This window comes from Thalassophryne amazonica, chromosome 2, assembly GCF_902500255.1.
Source record: "Thalassophryne amazonica chromosome 2, fThaAma1.1, whole genome shotgun sequence".
NCBI lineage: Eukaryota > Metazoa > Chordata > Actinopteri > Batrachoidiformes > Batrachoididae > Thalassophryne > Thalassophryne amazonica.
In genome coordinates, this window is record NC_047104.1 from 106699132 (window position 1) to 106724640 (window position 25509).

The 25509-nt window shown below is 40.3% G+C and overlaps 1 protein-coding gene across 5 annotated transcripts in view; it reads right to left on the bottom strand.

Annotated features, from left to right (window-relative positions):
* The window catches only part of sox6 (SRY-box transcription factor 6), a 419745-nt gene that overhangs the window by 355825 nt on the left and 38411 nt on the right, over positions 1–25509 (bottom strand). For all 5 annotated transcript variants that reach the window (XM_034191205.1, XM_034191199.1, XM_034191191.1 and 2 more), the window contains exon 2: positions 24340–24410. The gene's annotated coding sequence lies outside the window, so the exon portion shown is untranslated. The remainder of the gene's footprint in view (positions 1–24339; positions 24411–25509) is intronic.

Sequence of the window (25509 nt, forward strand, 5' to 3'; positions counted from 1 at the left end):
AAAACAGCTAACTGATCATCTGCAGAGGAATGGTCTATTTGAAGAGTTTCAGTCAGGTTTTAGAATTCATCATAGTACAGAAACAGCATTAGTGAAGGTTACAAATGATCTTCTTATGGCCTCGGACAGTGGACTCATCTCTGTGCTTGTTCTGTTAGACCTCAGTGCTGCTTTTGATACTGTTGACCATAAAATTTTATTACAGAGATTAGAGCATGCCATAGGTATTAAAGGCACTGCGCTGCGGTGGTTTGAATCATATTTGTCTAATAGATTACAATTTGTTCATGTACATGGGGAATCTTCTTCACAGACTAGGGTTAATTATGGAGTTCCACAAGGTTCTGTGCTAGGACCAATTTTATTCACTTTATACATGCTTCCCTTAGGTAGTATTATTAGACGGTATTGCTTAAATTTTCATTGTTACGCAGATGATACCCAGCTTTATCTATCCATGAAGCCAGAGGACACACACCAATTAGCTAAACTGCAGGATTGTCTTACAGACATAAAGACATGGATGACCTCTAATTTCCTGCTTTTAAACTCAGATAAAACTGATGTTATTGTACTTGGCCCCACAAATCTTAGAAACATGGTGTCTAACCAGATCCTTACTCTGGATGGCATTGCCCTGGCCTCTAGTAATACTGTGAGAAATGTTGGAGTCATTTTTGATCAGGATATGTCATTCAAAGCGCATATTAAACAAATATGTAGGACTGCTTTTTTGCATTTACGCAATATCTCTAAAATTAGAAAGGTCTTGTCTCAGAGTGATGCTGAAAAACTAATTCATGCATTTATTTCCTCTAGGCTGGACTATTGTAATTCATTATTATCAGGTTGTCCTAAAAGTTCCCTAAAAAGCCTTCAGTTAATTCAAAATGCTGCAGCTAGAGTACTGACGGGGACTAGAAGGAGAGAGCATATCTCACCCATATTGGCCTCTCTTCAATGGCTTCCTGTTAATTCTAGAATAGAATTTAAAATTCTTCTTCTTACTTATAAGGTTTTGAATAATCAGGTCCCATCTTATCTTAGGGACCTCGTAGTACCATATCACCCCAATAGAGCGCTTCGCTCTCAGACTGCAGGCTTACTTGTAGTTCCTAGGGTTTGTAAGAGTAGAATGGGAGGCAGAGCCTTCAGCTTTCAGGCTCCTCTCCTGTGGAACCAGCTCCCAATTCAGATCAGGGAGACAGACACCCTCTCTACTTTTAAGATTAGGCTTAAAACTTTCCTTTTTGCTAAAGCTTATAGTTAGGGCTGGATCAGGTGACCCTGAACCATCCCTTAGTTATGCTGCTATAGACGTAGACTGCTGGGGGGTTCCCATGATGCACTGTTTCTTTCTCTTTTTGCTCTGTATGCACCACTCTGCATTTAATCATTAGTAATCGATCTCTGCTCCCCTCCACAGCATGTCTTTTTCCCGGTTCTCTCCCTCAGCCCCAACCAGTCCCAGCAGAAGACTGCCCCTCCCTGAGCCTGGTTCTGCTGGAGGTTTCTTCCTGTTAAAAGGGAGTTTTTCCCTTCCCACTGTAGCCAAGTGCTTGCTCACAGGGGGTTGTTTTGACCGTTGGGGTTTTACATAATTATTGTATGGCCTTGCCTTACAATATAAAGCGCCTTGGGGCAACTGTTTGTTGTGATTTGGCGCTATATAAAAAAGAAATTGATTGAATTGATATATATATATATATATATATATATATATATATATATATATATATATATATATATATATATATATATATATATATATATATATATATATATATAAAATATGGGATATCACCAGACATTTCCACACTCATATGAAAGGTCAGTTGTCAATAATCACTCATGATTGCTTTAAATAAAACATTAAACACAACCCAATTTTCTTACAAATTGTGGGAGATCACTGAAAACATATTATTGTTACAATATTCAAAGCACAATATTTTAATGTTGGTATTTACTTATAAATATTACCAGATTTTGTTTATTTTATTTTATTTTATTTTGCACAGTACTGTATGAGTTGCACCATGACCTGGACCTGGATAAGCAGATGAAAATGAATGACTGTATGAGCTGCCTGGTGCACGAAGCAGTTCCTCACACAAGCCATCTCCACTTTTGTTTTCATTTCATTCGAATATCATGCAGCCTTTGAAGGCAGCGATGTCTCTCTGGTAATGGGATTTTGAATGTCAATAGTCATCATACACACTGATACTCATATTAACCACAGAATACACAAAACAATTGACACTGGCCACCATTTGGTACCAAAAGTGTTCACAATGGGTGTTTCATAAATTCCTGTGGACTGATTTCCTTTAAACAGAAGTAACTTCACCCTGTCAAATTTAATGTAAAATCACAATGTGATGTTCAGAATTTTGATTTCTGTGATGACCTTTGGCTACCTGAGGAAATGTCCTGTCTGTGTCTCCTGTTCAAGGTCGAGAGCAATTTCAGGTTTTGCGTCACACATAGCAACACAAATTAACTCAAACGATTGATTCCCCAACTTTTAATGAACTGATGGTCGGCCTGTTCGCTGTGGGGGTGGAGCCTAACACAGCATAGAAATAACAATATAAAATCTAATGCAATAATTATTTCACTGAAACAAGAGTTAAACCTGCTCAAATATTAAGTATTTAGTTTAAAGAAGATCTACTGATTGGCAACCATGGACATTCTGTATGCCAGTGTTACCTGAACCAAGGCATTGAACACCAAATTGTTCTTGGCCCTAGACTGTCTTTTCAACTGTCCTGTCATTGAGAACGGGCGGCACTGTGGATTAGTGGTTAGCACTGTTGCCTCACAGCAAGAAGGTCATGTGACCACCTCCCACCTGATCCTTTCTGTGTGGCGTCTACATGTTCTCCCCATGTTTGAGTGGGTTCCCTCTAGATGCTCCAACTTCTTCCCACTTCCCGCAGGTTTGGTGAACTGAAAACTTTAAATTGGATGTACGTTGTAGGTGTGAATGACACTGTCTGTTTATGTGTGGCCCTGTGATAAACTGGTGTCCTGTCCAGGGTATACCCCAGCTCCCTAGGTGGGATTGTCAGCCAGCCACTCCCAACCCATTCACCCTTGATGGATTATACTTCCCAGCTGGCTTGGGAAAACTTCAGTATTCACCAGTATGAGTTAGAGTACTTGTTCAAGGATAGGGAAATGTTGGAATGTCTTGATTTGAATAGTTTTGAGTACACTGAACTTGAGATTGTGAATTGAATGAAGTAAAAATTTCCAGTTTTTCAAATTTAACGTCACTTTTAGACAACTTGTTAAACAAGCTTGGCCAAATAGTACCTTTACATTAACTAAGGGTGTTTTCATGCCTGAAAGTCTGATCCCCATAGCACTCTTGGAGACAGCTGAAAGAAGCAGCCAGTGGATTTGGTTCAAGCAAAAGAACCCTTGCTGAGGGACATTAATGCAGGTTGTGTCTCCAAATATTTCACTGTAAAAAAAATAGTTGAGAATACTTCAAATTTGCAGGCAACAGTCTGCACTAAGACTTTTATGTTGTGCCGATGATGAGCTATATACAAGTACTATAACATATATTTCATCATCGGCACAACATAAAAGTCTTAGTGCAGACTGTTGCCTGTAAATTTGAAGTATTCTCAACTATTTTTTTTACAGTGTTGACACTGATTGGTCTGAAATAGGCTTGTTTTTAATTTGGCAGGTATGTCCGTTTGAAAGCAGTAAATTTTTGTGCATCTGTTTAAGTTGACTTCTGCTTCATCTTCGGCCCAAAATGTAATTAAAAGCATCATCTCCTTTTTCCCCATTTTCTCCAGTGGCTCATTTTTACTACTTTCATTTTTTATTCTTCTACTGTCTGGATGATGATAACTTGTATCAACTTCCTGTAATTGGTGAGGAAGTCTAAACTGTCCAAAAAGTGTTTTTCACACTGCAAATGAAAATGGCTCAGTGTGATCTAGACTGAGACAACCTGTATTGGTTGGACCAAATTTTGGTCCAGACCATGGGCCGAGGCCGCCTTCACCCCTGCTATTTTGGTTCACACCAAATTCCAACGATGCCCCCTCGACCCTGGTCCTGTGGTGGGCTACCACCTCAGCCTCACATTGAACCAGGAAAAACTCTGAGGTAGATGTGAAAGAACTCAAAACATAAAACGTCTGCAGCTGGATGACATTTGTCTTATTTTATTTTTTATCTTATTTTTGTTACTTTTTAATTTTTTTATCAGATGTAATGCCATCTGAGCAATCAGAGGCCAGTGCCCTTGCCCTTTATGCAATGAAACTCCTCCAAATTCCTTGAATCATTTCATCATTTATTGATATTATGAACTGTAGAGGACATGTAGAGTCACATGCAAATCCCTTCTTTGAGGAACACTGTTTTACAATATTTCTAAAAATTTCTCACATATTTGTTGCCAAACTGGAGATCCTCTTCCCTGCTTTCAAAGAACCAGCCTTTTGTGGAAACTATATTTTGTACCAAATCATGATTGAAATCATTATTTATGTATTTACAACAGTGCATCTGGAAAGTATTCACAGCGCTTCACTTTTTACACATTTTGTTATGTTACAGCTTTATTCCAAAATAGAGTAAATTTTTTTTTTCCTCTCAAAATTCTACACACAACACCCCAAAATGACAATGTGAAAAAGGTTTTTGTGAGATTTTTCCAATTTAGTAAAAATATTTAAAAAAAACTAAGAAATCACTTGTACATAAGTATTCACAGCCTTTGCCATGAAGCTCAAAATTGAGCCCAGGTGCATCCTGTTTCCACTGATCATCCTTAAGATGTTTCTACAGCTTAATTAGAATCCATCTTGGGTAAATTCAGTTGATTGGACATGATTTAGAAAGGCACACACCTGTGTACATATTAGGTCCCAGAGTTGTCAGTGCATGTCAGAGCACAGGATTGTCTCGAGGTACAAATCTGGGGAAGGGTACAAACACATTTCTGCTGCTTTGAAGGTCCAAATGAGCACAATGACCTTCATCATCCATAAATGAAATAAGTTCAGATCCACCAGGTGCCTTCCTAGAGTCGGCCACCCATCTAAAACTGAGTGATCAGGGAAGATGGGCCTTAGTCAGAGAGATGACCAAGAACCCGATGGTCACTCTTTCAGAGCTCCAGCATTCCTCTGTGGAGAGAGGAGAACCTTCCAGAAGGTCAACCATCTCTGCAGCAATCCACCAATCAGGCCTGTATGGTAAAGTGGCCAGACAAAAGCCACTCCTTAGTAAAAGGCACATGGCAGCCCACCTGGAGTTTGCCAAAACGCACCTGAAGGACTCTCACACCATGAGAAACAAAATACTCTGGTCTGATGAAACAAAGATTGAACTCTTTGGTGTGAATGTCAGGCATCATGTTTGAAGGTAACCACACACTGCCCATAGAGTGAAGCACGGTGATTGGTAGAAAGATGAATGCAACAATGTACAGAGACATCCTGGACATCCTGATGAGTGCTCTTGGCCTCAAGACTGTGGTACTGGTTCATCTTTCAGCAGGACAATAACCCTAAGCACACAGCCAAAATATCAAAGGAGTGGCTTCAGGACAACTCTGCGGATGTCCTTGAGTGGCCCAGCCAGAGCCCAGACCTGAATGTGATTGAACATTTCTGGAGAGATCTGATAATTGCTGTTCACCGACGCTCCGCATCTAATCTGATGGAGCCTGAGAGGTGCTGCAAAGAGGAATGGGCAATACTGCCCAAAGACAGGTGCGCCAAGCTTGTGGCATCATATTCAAGAAGACGTGAGGCTGTAATTGCTGCCAAAGGTGCATCAACAAAGTACTGCGCAAAGGGTGTGAATGCCTATGTGCATGTGATTTCTTAGTTTTTGATTTTTTAATAAATTTGTAAAAAATAAAAAAACTTATGTTGTCATTATGGGTTGTTGTAAGTAGAATTTTGAGAGAAAAAATGAATTTACTCCATTTTTGAATAAGGCTGTAACATAAAGTGTTGAAAAAGTGAAGCACTGTGAATACTTACTGGATGTACTATATTTGTTTATTTGTTTATTCATTCATTTACATTACTAGTATTGTGGTAAGAGAAATTTGGCTTTCTGACAGCTTTTTTTGAAATGTGTTGTAAGTCTGACATGAAAAAATTGATGTATTTAACAAAAGACTTGAAGTTGACCACAGAAAATATGAAATATCTTGGGTCCATATGATCTGCAATTAAATAGTCAAAATAAATGTCAGAATCACTGAGTTGTTGTTGTTTTGTGTGTTAGGTTTTTGTCTCCCCCCATATGTCATGACTTATGATTTTTATAGTGCTGCTAGCCTTTAAAAAGATATTCATTGCAATTCATGCAACAAAAAAAAACACTGATATTTCATTTCTGAATTTCATCACTCTCCCATTCTGTTTCTTAGAGTAATTGTCATTGTTTTCAAAATTAGTTGCCATAAAGCCTGTGTATCCGTTGTTAAAAATATTTTAACCTTCATGTAAAATAAAAACAATGTACGTCATCATAAGAGACACAACATCCAACAGCAACTGACATCCCATCCCTAAAAGACCTTACGTTTCAGTGACATGGGTGTAATTTGGCATTTTCTCTCCTTGCTTTCTTGGCTTATGAGACAAAGCCTCTGAGAGAATGGAAAGAATGAGCTGGGCCCAAGGACACTGTGCCTTTCAGTCTGGCCGGCACTTAGCAAGGCAGTGGATCCACAAGGCCCAAAGGGTTCAGCCGAGACTACTCTCAAAATAAGGTGTCTGGGGAGGCGGGGTTGGCATAACCGAGGGGAAGGAAGGAGGAGGGGGGTGCCAAGCCGCTCGTTTCTGCACTCAGCTGGGCTCAGCGCACATAATACCATCGGCACACCACAACCAGTGACAACGTGAGAAAACAACCGTCACACACAGCAGAGCAGATCAAGCGTGTCTCCTCACAAATCTGAGTGCAAAAAGCATACATAGCCTGCAGCAGGCACACACAGGACAATCACAAACACAAATCTGTCCGTCCCCAACTCACATGCAAAAAAAAAAAAGTAAAGAAAACCTAAGTATAAATCGTGATGTTGCAAATTTTGATTTATGCTTTACTAGACAGTATTCTTCTCACTTGAATTGTTTCTAGGGTTTGTGTAAGTAGTGCAAGAGGAAATTAAAGCAATTGCTCCATGTTCAGTTTCTATCTTTACCCAAACATTTTGTTCATTCAAATTTTCTTGTGTTTCTGCAGCTGGACCTGCTGTCTACAATCGCGCTGTGGTAAAACACAACTGAACTGAGCCTGTGGAAGTAAAGGGAGCACTTTTGAAATCACATTTTGTGCTTTTGCAAGCGTATGTGTGTGCGTGCGTGTGTGCGTGTGTGTGCGTTGCTCTTCTCCCCACACACAAAACAAGAATGGCTTTAAATGAAAGCTCGGCCACAGCTCAAGGACTCACTGGTGAAGGAGAAGCAGGGAGAATCGACATCACTTAGCTGGCCCGCATGGCAGCCCTTTCGAAGAATGAGCCTCTGCCAAAAGCTAACTCTGCCTAACCAAGTCTCCCACCATCTGCAACAAATGTGCTCCATTAAAGCAGTACCATATGGACAACAAGCTAGCTATTAACACGGCTTCAGCACATCCCCTTAACCTAGCCCAGATTTCAAACTTCCAGTCAAATTGACTGCTGATTTAATACACCGCCAGCAGCCGTGTGGGTCTTGGCACAAGACGCCACTCAGCCTTCAGTCATTAACAGGCTTGCGTAGTGCACAACGCACAGCGAGACGTAGAGGTTAGCTACACAAATCCTACCGCTATGTCCCAGTTCACTCAGTGTGTCGCTTAACCAAACCCAGATGATGCAAAGGCGAGCAGAGTGAGAGAGAAACTCAACCAGGAACTCCAGCCTTGTTAAAACAAGTAAAGCTTGTACTGTACTACATGGAAACAGGTTTTTAAAGTAGATGTAGCGGTAGCCTAACGGGTGCCGTATGCTGGATTTCTTCCACAGTGATGGAGAGCGCATTTGCTCCCTCTGCATGGATCCAAAATGGCAGTGATTAACTCTGCAGGGTGTGAGGAGGGACACTTTAATCCCAGGCGGCCATGTTGATGCCTCTCCTCGCTCTGAGTCATGGTGGTACCCACCCACCGCTTACAAAGCCGCACTCTCTTCTCCTCGACCATGACGCCACAGCTCTGAGCCGTCTGTTTCTACGACCCAGAGACAAAACACTCACACACCAAATCAATTACAGTTCTGTGGCTTTAACCCCACTCTAAAGTTCAGCAAATTTTGTTTGTTTATTTTTTTCCCCCGTCTTGTCTCAGCTACACAGACAGTGTATATAATCAGAGTACAAACACATTTTGAAAGTGTACAGTGGATTTACAGTGACTACGTCTTGACATTAAATGAGCAAATTTGATGTAGTGTAATTATTAAACAATATTGTTCTTCACAATCATGGAGAAGAATGTCAAAGATAGTTTCATCGTAAAACGTTAATAGTAGTACAAAACATTGACATTTACAGTGTAAGTGCCACTGAAAAACATTATTATTATTACTATTATTATTATTATTATTATTATGTAATTTACCTCAAAGTGACAAAAATCACCTTTAAAATTTAGGGTGTAACATAAAATACTTTAAGATGATAATGTGCAAAACTCTTACCCGTGATTATTGAGAAAATCAATCACAATCTATACTGCAAAAATAATAATCTTCTGAACATTAAATTATTTTTTTCTGAAATAATGCAAAGAATTAAACACTAAAAATAAATCTCTGTTGTGAGAACCCTTTACCTTTAACTTAATTTTGGGTAAGCTTCTTTGGGATAAGATACCTTGTTGTTTTACAAAACCATCATATCAATCAGTTAATATTAACTGATTATTGCCAGCCGTTTGTTGTCTTTGTGGAACCATGCAATGTGCTCTAATCTAACAGTATTCAGATTGTTATGCTGTTTCAACAATATACACTGGAAAAAAAAAACAGAAAACAAAGAAATTGCTTCACTCAAATGAATTAAGTTTGTCTACATTCATTTATCAAGTTGGCATAATAAATATTACTTGTTAATTTAATTTAAATCCATCTAATTCATTTGAGTGCATTTAGTGCTATTAATTGTCTTAGTGTAATTTTTTCTTAAATAGACAAAATTTCTTAACATTTGATTTTTTTTTAACATTAAAAACCACATATATAGTGAAACACTAGCGTGTGTAACACCTTTGCACAGTGTTGTTGTAAAATATGTATAATCAGTTGTGCAAAGTTTGAGTTTTATTTACCACATAACTTTAACAGCAACTGATACAAAAAAACCTTGAATTAAAAAAGTTATTCCTTTCAGCGCCTGCACATAAATCACCTGTTCTAAAACATTTCTGTCAGTTGTATCCTGATAAAAACAAAAACATTCTCATGAGATGCTAAAGACTGCCTGATGACAGACTAATTAAATTAGCTTTTGAGTCTCGTCAGTGGACTGGTGAGATGTGCAAAAAGGTGTACTGTTGGTGGAGAGGATGGTAGAAAAGCTGTCCAAGCAGTCTCAACATCCCAACAGACAACTTTACGCCAACTCAACACCCAAGCACATGAAATATGGCGAGACCTGGACATATGTATGCACGCCTACAGTATATCACACACACACACACACACACACACACACACACACACACACACACACACACACACACACACACACACACACACACACACACACACACACACACACAGAGTGCTTATCTCAACACTACTAATGTTAGTAGTGTCCTCGAGCCCCCCCACACACACACACACGTACACACCCCCAATCCCCCAGCGTGCATTTGCACACACACAGACACACATCTCCATCAGAGCTGCCAGATGAGTAGTGAATTAATTTGTGTGAGCCACTCCAACATTAGGAAGGTGTGTTGAAAGGTGTGTACTCATGTTTCAAATTAAACGCGCTGCTGGTCAGCATTAGCACCTCGCCACCCGTCGGCAACTGACACTTGGGGGGGGGGGGGGTGGCTGGGGGGTGTAAAAGAGGGGAGCCTATCCGCCGTTCACACTGGAATAATTAGAACATGTCAGGAAGAATTAATTTCCTCATTTTTCAAAAGGATACACAGAAATTACCATGTTATTATATGACAGGGTCCCTGGGAGGATTGGATTAAATTTGATTTCTTGTGCAGCCCACACAACAAATTAAAGTCATAAATAAGATGGAAAGAAGCGGGGCACAGAGCATATGTTTATGGCAATGAGTGAAGCCGAGGGACCAGAGACAACTATCTTCATTTCATTTTATTTAAATCAGGCCGACACCGTGTGTCTGAATGACAGCGGCTGCTAATGGCTCAAGATCAGAGGCTCGATATTAACGTGGCACAACTTCTGCAGGAACGCATCAGAATGTACGGCGCTGAAGCTGAGCGAGTCAGCCGTAACGACGACAAAAAAAAGAAAAGTAAACTGCCTGCTGAGAGTCGTGTATTTGACTCTGTCCATTCAATTCTTGCACATAACTGCAAGAAGTAACTTTACAGTGGAAACATCAGTGTCAGACAGGATGTTGTTAAAGATCGACAAAAAATTATGTTTGATTTCCATGTGTAGAAACAGTAACAGTTCTAGGCTTTGTTAAGAACTTAACTGTCACAGTGGGAAACAGAGAACCTTCACTTTCCATCGTGCTATTAAGAGAACAGAAATACAAGTACCACCTAATCCAAAACACACACACACACACACACAAATTGAGTAAAAACATCTGAAGCATGATGTTCATCATCTATTCAACGTTCGACACTTTGCTTCTCAGCGCAACTGGTCGTAACGAACGTGACACCAACTCCATCGCTCTTATTTTGCCACTGCAATTTAATACCAGCCTTCCCGGTTTTTCAACTCCTTGGAAATGGGTCGTCGTTAGAGCCAAGCACTCCCCTGGGAACCACAAATTTTAAATAATTTGCGAATCAATTAACTGGCTACTCTCAACGCAACAGGGATTTCACACTCTGGGGTCGCACGGCATTATCAGCTGGAGACGATTCATAGCATTTTGGGAGAAAAGTTCATGGTTGAAATCATTAATTCATTTAACCGGACTTTTAGTTATGCATTACTTTCCACAGCTGAGGTAGCAAGAAGATTAATAGCACGTTCTTTGGTCATGTTTTCTGCTGTACGTGGCTAATAGAAGAAAATACAGCACAAGGAGCGATACCTGCACAAATATGACACGTCTATGATGGGTTTAATTCTTTGTAGCACAAAAACAACAGCACTACGGTAACTGAATTTTATTTATTCTATTATGTCATGCTGACACGAATGTGGGCTTTCCATGTTCTTAACATGCAAATATTACTTTTCAAAATTCTCACTGGGATCCTTTGAAGAAAATTAAACTGATGTAATTATCATATCTGCTTAGTGGTCTTTGTTGAGCAACATACTGACCGTAATCAGTGCAGGTCAGCACGCTGAAGAGAGCCATTTAATAAATAATTGATGAAAAATGAAAGGCTTTTCATTTTCATTATATAGTGAAGTGCTGTTTATTTAATTTCAGGCAAAACGGTTTGCTCACATCCTCTCCTTCAGCAGGTCCGTCGACGACAGTCTGAGAGCTGCGCGGCTGTGAAGCTCTTGCTTATAAGCACACTAACAAAGAGCCTATACGAACGATTCAGTTGAACTAACACATCCTTGGGTGTTTCGGAATGCTGTAATTACACTTGTTCCGAAACACTCAATAAACTAAATTACTTCTGCCATGTTTTGTGTTTAATTAAAACAGTAGGTTACAGTCACAAAGGATTTGGCTTTCAGATTGAGGCTCTAACAGAATTGCAAGAAGACGGATACGTTAGCACAAAGTTGTGACATATGTTGAGAAGAATGTAAAGCTCACATTTCATTTTGGATGCAATACATACACAGATCAAACATAACACTGCAGCCACCTGCATAGTATTGTGTAGGTCCCCCTTTTGGCACCAAAACAGCCCTGACCTATCAAGGCATGGACCCCACTAGACTTTAAATCCTTTAAATCCTGCACGTTGTGAGGTGGGACCTCCATGCATCAAACTCATTTGTCCAAGACGTCCCACATGACCCTGTCACCAGTTCAGTGGTTGTCTTTCCTTGGACCACTTTTAGTCCATATTGAAAACTACAGACTCAGTGGTCACGTTATGGCTGATTAGTGTATAAATGAGGAGAAATATGAAAATGAATTGCCAAAGAGGAACTCCTGGCCATAGCTGATCTACCAACACACCAGGCATTGTGTTCTTTTCCTACTGACAAGTCCTAAAGAAAATTAGAAATGCTTCATACCAGAACTGTTAAGTGTTCTTTGGAAATAGGGAAAATGTGTTCTCATATAATTTATGTATCTTAAGGTTAAAGTGTCTGAAGAATCACTCTTACAGAGGTTAAGATGCCAGATCCCTGGGAAAATCACAATTTAAGAGTCTTGTTAAAATGACTGATGTAGATCTACCCTGACCGCTATTTGTTTTGCTTTGAGAGTCTCCAGAATCTGCAGAAGAAAAAAAAACATGATTGATAATTTGTTTAGGTTCGCACAGCCACATTTTTAGGTCTAAACCTTTATTAAACTGATAACCTGAGGTGGTGCTTTTCAGATTCAAAGAGCAGTGTGTTCTTACGAAGCGGTTCAGATGATATCTTATGAAAAGTTATGCACCACATTTCAGGCATAAAACTATGAAAGTCTGTGCTGATGCACAACACATTTCAGAACCAAGAGTTAGATTGAGGTTTAGCGTGAATAGCAAAAAGAAGTAGGAGGAAGCGGAACATCCCATTTTTTATTCTTTTGTTTTGTCACAAGCAGTTCTGTGGTGTTGTGGATGTGGCCAAGAGCAGCACCAGCTCATGCTCCCAGACTTGACTGGAAAGGATCATTTTGGGTGGAGGAAAGGGGTTGTGTAATAATAGCCTCCTGGCTGATAATTACGTGGGGTGTGTACAGTTAAACTGTGCATTACCTCTCGCATGTTTAACTACGTATGTTTTATGATGGCAGCCTGCAGATAGAAACGGAGTGACAAAGTGTTTATACACCTGCTATACCTGTCATAGTTCACAATACACTCTCATTCCTCTTCCCATAAGTCTGTATTGAGCACAATTAAAACAGCACAGATCAATAATTATTTTCTCTGACTGGCATATTTAATAGCTACTTAAGAACTTGCAGAGACAGTCACTAATTTCAGAAGTGACATACATGTCTCTCCATCCCTTACCTTTGCAATCGAGAGGAGCCTAGGAAGAACTTATGAAGTCATGAGGTCACTGGACAGAGCTCTTTGGCAACGCCGATATCTTTGCAGGAGAACAAGAACGAAGGTTCAAGTCTTTAGGGTCCTGGTGCTGCCTGTCCTTCTGTATAGTTGTGAGACTTGAACCCTAACCAGTGACCTAAGGCAAAGACTGAATGTTTTTGGTACTAGGTCTCATCAGATGATCCTTGCTTATGGCTGGAATGACAAGTGGTTACTTTGGGAGACCAAGATGTGTTTCCCTGTGCATGATCCAGCGCACAGATGCCTGACTGTTTAGAGCCCCAGTAGCTGGAAAAGGCCAAGTGGACACCCACGTTTCACCTGGCTGCGTTAGATAGAAGGTTATTTTAGAGATGTGGGAATGGACCAGTTGAATGTCTGCATGACTGCTTGCCATCCAGGATCCAAAGCAGTTCCATGGTGTTGTAGATGCAGTGAACGGCACCACCAGCACATGCTCCCAGACTTGACTTGACTGGCATATTTGTGGAAGATGAGGTCAAATGATTTCAGGATATTAATATTATCTAACTGAAATGCTGCTTTTGTCTAATATTCTGTTTCAGTTTCTTGAACTTGTTATATGCAATGTTTTCCTTCTCAACTGACAACATCCATGTGTTGGTTTAAAACCCATTCCCACATGAATGAATGCACATCATGGAAGGTACCAGTGTACCAGATGGGTCCGCGCGTCAGGACGCAGCCGGCGCGGTGCGGCGGCACAGGAAAAACACCTCCGTGTTGATAACCATTGGTAAAATCCAGGCGGCTTTTAATGGCTTTCAGTGGAGTGAGTATATGAGAAATTGTTTAACAGCTGGACATGTTCCAACTTGTCCTTAAGGCTTTCAACAGAGGTGTTTTTCCTGTGGCGGAGCGTTGCGGCGGCTGCGAGCCGACGCTGCAATCCGCCCGCACGTCTTTCATTAAAAAAATCTCCTTTAACAGTGGAATATCCGGATAAAATGCTGAAACTGACTTCTTCTGAAACTTCTCTGTTCTCTCACGACGTCCTGGATCAATAGAGCCTGAAATGTGGAGGTTTTCAGCTTGAAACAGGCTGACGACGGCGCCTGGGAGTGCTGCATGACGTCTCGCTCCGTGGGAAGTCCTTAAAGCGACAGTATCATCTCAAAATCTCTCATCAGCCGTTAAAATTTTCACCAAAAACCAGCTTAATTTTTCGAACCGTGTCCACTTCGATGTGTCTCACAGGTTTAGAAAACGTTTTGATCAAACAAAGCGCCAGTCTCTCAGCAACTTCTCAGACAAAGGAATTCCGACGAGGGGCTGGACGACTCCTCCCACAAGGAGTGCTCACAGGCGAATGACGTCACCGACAGGCGTGGAAAAACTCACGCATGCGCATGAGGGTTCAAGCATGTCTGACGTAAAAACATATGAATGAAATCCATATAGTTTTTGAAAAAAATAAAAAGGACCTATACTTTATTGACAGCCCTCGTATGGCCTAAGTAGTGGGTCACCCATCTGAGTTTGGTCTGCTTGAGGTTTCTTCCTCATTATCACCAGAGAGAATTTTTCCTTATACCCTTGTCACACCTGAGCACAAATGAGCCCGAATGCCGTACAAATGAAGATTCAAACCACACTCAGGCAAATTCATGTTGCAGTGGAACTCCTCGTACAGCATTGTTACAGCAGTCGGCACATTACTGTGGCCAGAGCACATGCACTTTACACTCGTGTTGCGCTTGTGTTAGAAAACAAACAAAAGGTGGCCAAGGTACAGCCGTACTGCAATCTGACTGCAGTTGTAATATTCGTACGGCAATCTTTACACAATTTGAAGCATTCGGAGAGTGTTCGAGGGGCTGTTTGAATTGTTCAAGCACGTCAAATCCTGGCTGAATGTCTCGGCCGTGCCTGGACATACCTCCCCGTCACACTAGAGCACAAATGAGCCCAAATGTCCCACGAATGGACATTCAAACTGCATTCGGGCAAATTCAAGCTGCATTTGAAATCCTTGTACACCATTCTTTAGTGCAATCCACACTGTCTGGCACATGTACACCACTGTTGAGCTGCATGTGGTGAAAGGCCTCCAGCGATCTCATCACCTCCTGCATCCCTCCTGCGCCTTTCAGTCACACCGGAATAACAGCTGATCAAACCGCTGCTCGTGCATCAGGCTGGATCATCTACATACCTCGCTGTACATGTGTGTGGTCAGAATAGCTGATCGAACCTCTGCACGTATGTCAGGCTGGATCAGAAGATCCAGCCTGACATACCCGCTGACCATCTGTGCGTGTTTGTGTGCACATACTGTATCATCTGATCACTTTACCGCTCATGCGTGAACCTGTCTGGTAAGCGGGGCATCCAGGTGTCCACTGAACAGCTGATGTCCAGAGTGTGTGTGTGTGTGTGTGAGAGAGAGAGAGAGAGAGAAAGAGAGAGAGAGAGGGAGAGAAAGTGGGTGTGAGTACAATAGGGGGACATCCAACCCATTCGGGAGCTGCTGCACTCGCAATGTGCGTGACTCATTCGAGACACCTTCAAAACACATCCTGGGTATTTGTACGGCAGGAGATGCTTCATGAATGGCAGGTAATCAGTCATTGTAAATTTTCTTAACCTTACTTCGTCTTGCTTACAAATTTCTGATTGCAAACCACAGAAATCCATTTCAAGGAAGACGTCCATAAAATTAATGTGTATCACATATTTCTGTTGTGGTTTACAACATTCGTGCAGTCAATGCTGTTTTTTCATAACACAACTGACGGTCATTTAAATTTGCAACACAGCATTACCTGAGGCCAAAATATGGCCAGCGGGTATTGCAAAGGCCTTTCGTCTGTCCGTCCGTCCATCTGTCTGTGCTCAGCATAAGTCCAGTCCTATTACTGCCAGGGTCTTCAAATTCACAGGGAACATTCTTGGGACACAGACCTTGGACAAGTTCGAAGATGGCTAACCTTGACCTAGTATAAGAGGTCAAAAGGTCACATTCTGCTTCCAATTTTTATGCTCATACGGCCGAAGGTATGTTTTTTACATTATGCAGTTTACATTCGATCAGCAACCATGGACAGCTCACTTTAAGAAGCTCTTAATAACATGCGCATACCTTGTCTCTTACGAGCTGCTTTGGGAAACATGTATAAATAAAACTGTAAAAATGATCACACAAATTTTTTTTTTTAACCTTTGCTTGTGATTTAGAAAAGACCATGCTAGTGTACTGGCATGTACCACTGCTGCCTGTGTACTTGCTCAAGAGGGTTGGTAAGGTTAGCCCTTACCCATGTGGAGTGCCTTGGGGCAGCTTTGTTGTGATTTGGTGTTATATAAATAATAAATACAGTCCATTTACCATGTACCATGTAAATTATGAGTCTTTCTATTCTGTTAAATTAATCTATTCAATCAACTAATTTTGCTAATCTGGTCATATTCAGGAAAAGTGTTTAATTAGATCAAACATAAAGTCTGGATACCTGAGTACTTTAAATGCAAAATCTGAAAAACTTCAATTTCTGACATAGCGCTCCATTAGAACCTATAAACACTTGCATTTTGCAAATAATTGGACAGCGCTGTCTCATTTGAGGGCGGGTGCTAAAGGGGTCAAATATGATGCATCTGATATAATTTCTCTACTTCCGGGGACAAAAACAAGGCACTTTTTCTCAGTTTTTGTACATGCAAACAAAGTGAAAATGCAAAGAAAAAAGTGACAATGCGGTGGAAAGTGGACATGTGTTGCGGTTTGTTTATGACCCGGAGCACAAATGTGTCGAGGCGGTTGTGCAGAAACATAGCTACTCTGGTTAGCTGTGTAGGCTAGCACTTACTGACGTGATGCCTCCCATTTGCTTTGTCTTCCCTTCTCCACTGGGAACCGAAAAAAAAAAACACTTTTTACGACTTCGGTGATTACATCCAAAAACAAAACAGTACAACATTTTTCCATGTGAAGATATGCTGTGTATATATTTCCCAACAGGAGCGGCTGTCCCCATAAGTGGTCAAATCCCACGATATCATGTGGGGTTCAAATGAGACGGCGGTGCCCTATTGCAATCAGTAAATTTTGAACTAAGTATGGCTAGTTGGATAAACGGACAGGTAGATTAACATAAACTATGCAAAAATTATTTTGTTAAAATAGTTAAAGTATTTCATTCTTGTAATTTCATTGGGAGGTGATGATGTAGTGGTTCAGCATTGGGCTTGAGACCAGAGGATCCTTGGTTCAAAAATCACTAAGGGCCCTTGGGCAAGGTCCTTAATCCCTAAGTTTGGCCTTGCATGGCAGCACCCTGACATTGGTGTGTATGTGAATGGCTGAATGTGAGACATCACTGTAAAGCACTTTCAGATTCTGATATAAATGGAAAAGTGCTATATTAGATTAGAGATTAGACAGAACTTTATTATTCCCTTGGGAAGACTTCCTCGGGCAAACTGAGGTTCCAGCAGCATTTGATAGCAGCACACAGGGTAAGAAGTACACAGAGTATCAGAAGTAGAAGTAAGAAACAATTTTCAAAATGTAAATACCAGAAATACTGTCTTACTGGCTACAACTTTTCCTCTCCTTCCCGTCCTCTGTCTTCCTGTTACTCCTCCTCCCCCCGAGTGAGGAGTCCACGCATGCATTCAGAGAACATAGATGAAGTGACAAACGTACACTACTTAATCAATCAATCAATCAATTTTTTTTATATAGCGCCAAATCACAACAAACAGTTGCCCCAAGGCGCTTTATATTGTAAGGCAAGGCCATACAATAATTATGTAAAACCCCAACGGTCAAAACGACCCCCTGTGAGCAAGCACTTGGCTACAGTGGGAAGGAAAAACTCCCTTTTAACAGGAAGAAACCTCCAGCAGAACCAGGCTCAGGGAGGGGCAGTCTTCTGCTGGGACTAGTTGGGGCTGAGGGAGAGAACCAGGAAAAAGACATGCTGTGGAGGGGAGCAGAGATCGATCACTAATGATTAAATGCAGAGTGGTGCATACAGAGCAAAAAGAGAAAGAAACAGTGCATCATGGGAACCCCCCAGCAGTCTACGTCTATAGCAGCATAACTAAGGGATGGTTCAGGGTCACCTGATCCAGCCCTAACTATAAGCTTTAGCAAAAAGGAAAGTTTTAAGCCTACTTGGATGGCATTACTTTTAGGACAACCTGATAATAATGAATTACAATAGTCCAGCCTAGAGGAAATAAATGCATGAATTAGTTTTTCAGCATCACTCTGAGACCAGACCTTTCTGATTTTAGAGATATTGCGTAAATGCAAAAAAGCAGTCCTACATATTTGTTTAATATGCGCTTTGAATGACATATCCTGATCAAAAATGACTCCAAGATTTCTCACAGTATTACTAGAGGTCAGGGTAATGCCATCCAGAGTAAGGATCTGGTTAGACACCATGTTTCTAAGATTTGTGGGGCCAAGTACAATAACTTCAGTTTTATCTGAGTTTAAAAGCATGAAATTAGAGGTCATCCATGTCTTTATGTCTGTAAGACAATCCTGCAGTTTAGCTAATTGGTGTGTGTCGTCTGGCTTCATGGATAGATAAAGCTGGGTATCATCTGCGTAACAATGAAAATTTAAGCAATACCGTCTAATAATACTGCCTAAGGGAAGCATATATAAAGTGAATAAAATTGGTCCTAGCACAGAACCTTGTGGAACTCCATAATTAACTTTAGTCTGTGAAGAAGATTCCCCATTTACATGAACAAATTGTAATCTATTAGACAAATATGATTCAAACCACCGCAGCGCAGTGCCTTTAATACCTATGGCATGCTCTAATCTCTGTAATAAAATTTTATGGTCAACAGTATCAAAAGCAGCACTGAGGTCTAACAGAACAAGCACAGAGACGAGTCCACTGTCCGAGGCCATAAGAAGATCATTTGTAACCTTCACTAATGCTGTTTCTGTACTATGATGAATTCTAAAACCTGACTGAAACTCTTCAAATAGACCATTCCTCTGCAGATGATCAGTTAGCTGTTTTACAACTACCCTTTCAAGAATTTTTGAGAGAAAAGGAAGGTTGGAGATTGGCCTATAATTAGCTAAGATAGCTGGGTCAAGTGATGGCTTTTTAAGTAATGGTTTAATTACTGCCACCTTAAAAGCCTGTGGTACATAGCCAACTAACAAAGATAGATTGATCATATTTAAGATCGAAGCATTAAATAATGGTAGGGCTTCCTTGAGCAGCCTGGTAGGAATGGGGTCTAATAAACATGTTGATGGTTTGGATGAAGTAACTAATGAAAATAACTCAGACAGAACAATCGGAGAGAAAGAGTCTAACCAAATACCGGCATCAGTGAAAGCAGCCAAAGATAACAATACGTCTTTGGGATGGTTATGAGTAATTTTTCTCTAATAGTTAAAATTTTGTTAGCAAAGAAAGTCATGAAGTCATTACTAGTTAAAGTTAATGGAATACTCAGCTCAATAGAGCTCTGACTCTTTGTCAGCCTGGCTACAGTACTGAAAAGAAACCTGGGGTTGTTCTTATTTTAAGAGAATAAGGTGAAATTCACCACATTTCTCAGTCATATACAGACTGGTCTTGAGTGATTTTTGAGAAAAGAAGCAGCTGTGTACACATTTTTCAGTTATGTCCAGTGTTTCCCTTCCACAGGTCTGGCAGGGCAGCTACTGCTCTTAGCTCATTGCTTGTCTACAACATAACTATTACTAAATATACATCTCAACACATATTTTAATGTCAGACTGGCAGCAGCTGCACTCAGAATGCAGTAAAGAGCTTTATCATGAAAGGACAACATCAGCCAGGTTACCCTAAGGAAAGTTATTTTGAGCTGCTGCATGTCAGCACTGTGTCTGCAGATGATTGCACGTCTGCTCACCTGTTCACTGTATTCTCATGACAAATTGTAGTGACAGGTGATGGCCACATGATCACACAGAAGGCTGTCCTGATTTTTACCATTTTATTATTGCCTATAGGGAACACTTGCACAGTAAGTTTTGACTACACAATTTGCAAAAGACATCAGTGAAGCATCAAATATTTTCTAATTTAAATAATTAGCCCTGCATCTATTACACCATCAAAGATATTATCACGATGAGTGGAACTGGGGGCCAAAGCACCAGAAAAGATTCTTCAGATCCCAGCAGTTCAACTGGTAATTATAATTGCCTATGTCAGATATCACTCACTAATTGCACGTAATCTTATTTTATTTCATTCAAACATATCTCTGCAGTATGTACACATTCAAAGCTCAAAATAACTTTTATATGTTGTAGCTTTTGTTTCTGTGTTTGCTGTATAAGGTAGAGGTGGGCGATACCGGGAATTTTGGTATTGATCCGATACCAAGTAAGTACAGGTCCAGTATCACGATATCGATACTTTTTCATATTTAAGCTTCATAGATCCAAAGGATCCAAAAGACCTAGGACAGAATTTCGCCAAACATTGTACGTGACAACATAATACTTTATTATCACAATCAACATTTTTGTTTAAAAAAATATCACTCAAAACAACTTAAAACAAAATCTCCTGAGGTAGAGTGCTGACAAACCACAATACAAGGGTGCGCTGCTCCGTGTTGTGTGACACAGAGCAGCGCTGCTCTTACAGACAGAGTAGACTTTGATGAATCTGCGTGCGCAGCAGTCAGTGCGTGCAGGAGAGAAAAAATGCTTGAGTATCGATCTTTTTACACGAGGATCGTTCAATATCAATACCAGTGTTGGTAACAATATTATCGATATTAGGATTGATCCGCCCACCTCTAGTATAAGGTGCTTTTTAAATCAAATCAAATCAATTTTATTTATATAGCGCCAAATCACAACAAACAGTTGCCCAAGGCGCTTTATATTGTAAGGCAAAGCCATACAATAATTACGGAAAAACCCCAACGGTCAAAACAACCCCCTGTGAGCAAGCACTTGGCAACAGTGGGAAGGAAAAATTCCCTTTTGACAGGAAGAAACCTCCAGCAGAACCAGGCTCAGGGAGGGGCAGTCTTCTGCTGGGACTGGTTGGGGCTGAGGGAGAGAACCAGGAAAAAGACATGCTGTGGAGGGGAGCAGAGATCGATCACTAATGATTAAATGCAGAGTGGTGCATACAGAGCAAAAGAGGAAGAAACACTCAGTGCATCATGGGAACCCCCCAGCAGTCTAAGTCTATAGCAGCATAACTAAGGGATGGTTCAGGGTCACCTGATCCAGCCCTAACTATAAGCTTTAGCAAAAAGGAAAGTTTTAAGCCTAATCTTAAAAGTAGAGAGGGTGTCTGTCTCCCTGATCTGAATTAGGAGCTGGTTCCACAGGAGAGGAGCCTGAAAGCTGAAGGCTCTGCCTCCCATTCTACTCTTACAAACCCTAGGAACTACAAGTAAGCCTGCAGTCTGAGAGCGAAGCGCTCTATTGGGGTGATATGGTACTACGAGGTCCCTAAGATAAGATGGGACCTGATTATTCAAAACCTTATAAGGAAGAAGAAGAATTTTAAATTCTATTCTAGAATTAACAGGAAGCCATTGAAGAGAGGCCAATATGGGTGAGATATGCTCTCTCCTTCTATATCAATATAACACAGTGTGGGAAGCAGCTGATGACTGACAGGCAGATGCCTCATCAGCGATCTGAACAATGTGAGCACACAGCACACACGTGTGCAAATTCATTTGAGCTGAAGACAGAGTTTGGTGTGAAATGGTTTGATTAAACAATAGTAAATGGCCATGAACTTTGAATTCTGAAGGATATTTTAAAGCTCTTATTGAATAGGGCCTGAACCACATTAATATCATAGTGTCTCCAAGTGACATTTGGAAGACAAGAATAATATCAACTGGGTTCCACAGCTTTGTTTGCTTAATATCTCAGATACATTTTTATTAGAAAATGTGAAGGAGCAGCAGCTGAGCAAAGACCATTAAATCTTACCCATGCAGAGGACTGTGCTATAGTTTATTTTCAGGCAAAATGCTCTGTTTCACAGCTGCACCATCTTACAGCACTGCGAAGAAAGCTGTCACTTTAGCATCTTTCATGCTGATCAGTTTTGTTTGGTTTAAACTACACTTACATGACCTGGTTCTGCAGTCTGACTCAGACATTTCCATATGTGCTCTTATACATTTCATTATAGAATAATGACGGGATTTTGTGGAATTGTGACAGTTATTTGTACATTCTGTTCACCAACCAAGACGGCACGGTGGTTTAGTGGTTAGCACTGTTGACCCACAGCAAGAAGCTTGTGGGATCACATCCCATCTGTGGCCTTTCTGTGTGGATTTTGCATGTTCTCCCCATGTTTGTGTGGATTCCTTCCAGGTGCTCTGGCTTGCTACCACTTCCAAACACATGCATGTTAGATGAATTGGAAACCTTAAATTGCCCATAGGTGTGCGTGCAAGTGTATATGAATCTGTTTGTCTACATGTGGCCCTATGATAGACTGGCATCCTGTCCAGGGTGTAGCTTTCCTTTCACCCAATGACTGCTGGGATAGGCTCCAGCCCCCTGTGACCCTTAGTTGGAGTAAGTGGGTGTAGAAAATGGATGGATGGACTCTGGGTTTGTCAGACTGGCAAAATGGACAAAGCAGGTGGGTGTGCTGGGATTCAGTACACCCACTGGAGGGAATGGCTCTGAAGGAGATCCATGTGGACATGGTCAAGAGATGAGGGGAAAATGTCCCGTCTTATGCTACAGATCTGAAAATGACTGTGTACCGATGACGCCCACGTTTTATTTTTAATAAATTTACAAAAATATATTTTTTTAAAATGACATTGTCATTATGGGGTATTGTGTGTAGAATTTTGAGGGGAAAAAATGAATTTCATCCATTTTGGAACAACATAAAATGTGGAAAAAGTGAAGCATTGTGAATACTTTCCGGATGCACTGCACACACACACACACACACACACACACACATATATATATATATATATATATATATATTTATTTATTTTTTTTTTTTATTTTTTTTTTTTTTAATGTAATAGTCGGGAATGTAATCCTCCCATTTCAGGCAAAGTCAACCACGGGACATATGTAATACCAGCAAAAGCAACTCAAGACTACCTGTAGCCTTCTTACCCATCAGGTGTCCCTTTCACTGGATTTCATCTACCTTTAGGTCATCATCATCAATTCCCTTCTATACATGTCCATACCTTCTGAACAGCACCAACAATAAACTTTAAAGGAAATGACATGTAGTTAAAGCTCAGGCAATTTAATAAAAGTGTTTTAGCTGAAAACTTTTTTTTTCTGTATTTTCAGTATGCTGCATCAAACACAAGGAGATAGTTTTGCAATTTAGGGAAAAAAAACACTTTATCCAGCACTATTTGTCAAGGTTAAAATTAATTTCTTAATATTTAAAACTACACAATACCTGGAAATAAACATAGTGTCTCCTACGTAGTTTGGACCTGTTAATTAAGCACTTACCATTGTTTCTTTTGAAGTAATGTATATTATCATTCTCACCTTGTAACACTGTGTATCAATGCGCACTTCATGAAATAACACTCAAGGTTGTAAAAAAGACAAAACATTTTAAAAAATTCTCAAAAGGTGGCTTTTGCTTCTCAATCATGTTTGTGTTTTTTCCCTTTTCAACAAAGTTTTTGTTGAACAAAGTAATTAATGTTTGTTTGAAACTGTCTAACTGTCTAAAGGCTGTTTTGAAGTTAAAATTACAGTTCCCACATAGTATAGACGTTTATGCCCCTCAATCAAAATGTGATAAGCAACTCATAAAAAGAATGATTATCAACAAAAAGAAGTTAGAAGATGTACTTTTGAATGATCTGTCAGTAATGCTGTCTAATTGTGCACATGTTGTGCAACGATCCAATTGTCCACCTCATTTGATGCAGGTGTGCAGTACGGGTGAACGACAGCAGGGGTGTGAGACACGTGTGGCATGAAAGAAACAGCAACCTGATACTTACACAAACTGAAAGACTCAATCCCCAGCTTCCAGCGATCACTGCTTAGAGGAATCTGAATTCATGTACGTGATCTGAAATTAAACCAAAAAGAGAAAAGGCTACTTTCAAAAGACCGAAAACACGTACAGATTTAATATTACTAACCAGATTTAACATATGATGGCAGGAAATTTGGAGCATAGTTAAAACCAACAAGGCACTCAGATAAGTGTATTTACAGACATTAGAACAAATAGAGACAGAAGAAGAGAAAGAGAATCGGGACACAGTGACTGTTGTTTTTTCAGGGCCAGAGTCCCTGCAGTGGAGTTAACACAGCTTTGTTAGTGTCTGACCTTCATTCCTCACATCTGTCACCAGTGAGAATCTGTCCTCAACAATGTTTAAAATCTCCCTCTCTGCTCCCTCATTAATCTGAACTCCAGCCCTTGGATTATACTATTAAACAGCTTTTACACAAACCACTTCTTTTCTTTAATTTTGCTTTCTTTCTTCAAGCACTGCCAGGATTATTATTTCAAGACATTAAGTATTCTGTTGGTAACATCATGTGTCCTAAAGTGCTGCAAATTAAACAGCTTCTTTTTTTTTTTTAATCTGAGCAAAAATCACACATTTACATGGTAAAAAGAAAGAGTAAATGGAATAGTTGTGACTGTGTTGAAGGCTCAAATGTCAACGTCCATTGCATTCTATGACATGTGGCATATGTTACCCCGTAATGTGATAACCCTACTAACTCAACCTCTAATTTGCATCACTTTTTACCAAAATTAGAGCAACTTTAACTTTTGACCCCTGTACAAACTGAAATTGACCTTTGTCACCATTCTTGCTGTTTTTACACCGAAACTCCATAACATTCAGTCACAGATCGTCCAAACTATACCTTTTAGGAATCTTCATGATCAGACAAATAATGTGGTATAGAGGGTTTTCAATCACGTGACCGATTTGCTGCAGGACAGGTGCCGTCTCCATTCTGGATTACAAGGAGGCTGGCGCGTGATCGAAAAATGGAGAGAATGTACGGTTATTACGATGCTTTAAATCCTTGAGATAAAGCTATTTATCATGATAGATGTGTAGCAGTTGGTTCAGTGGATCCGTATCTTACACCAGATAGTCAATTTAGTGGCGATGTAATGAACTGGCCGACAGTGTCACACT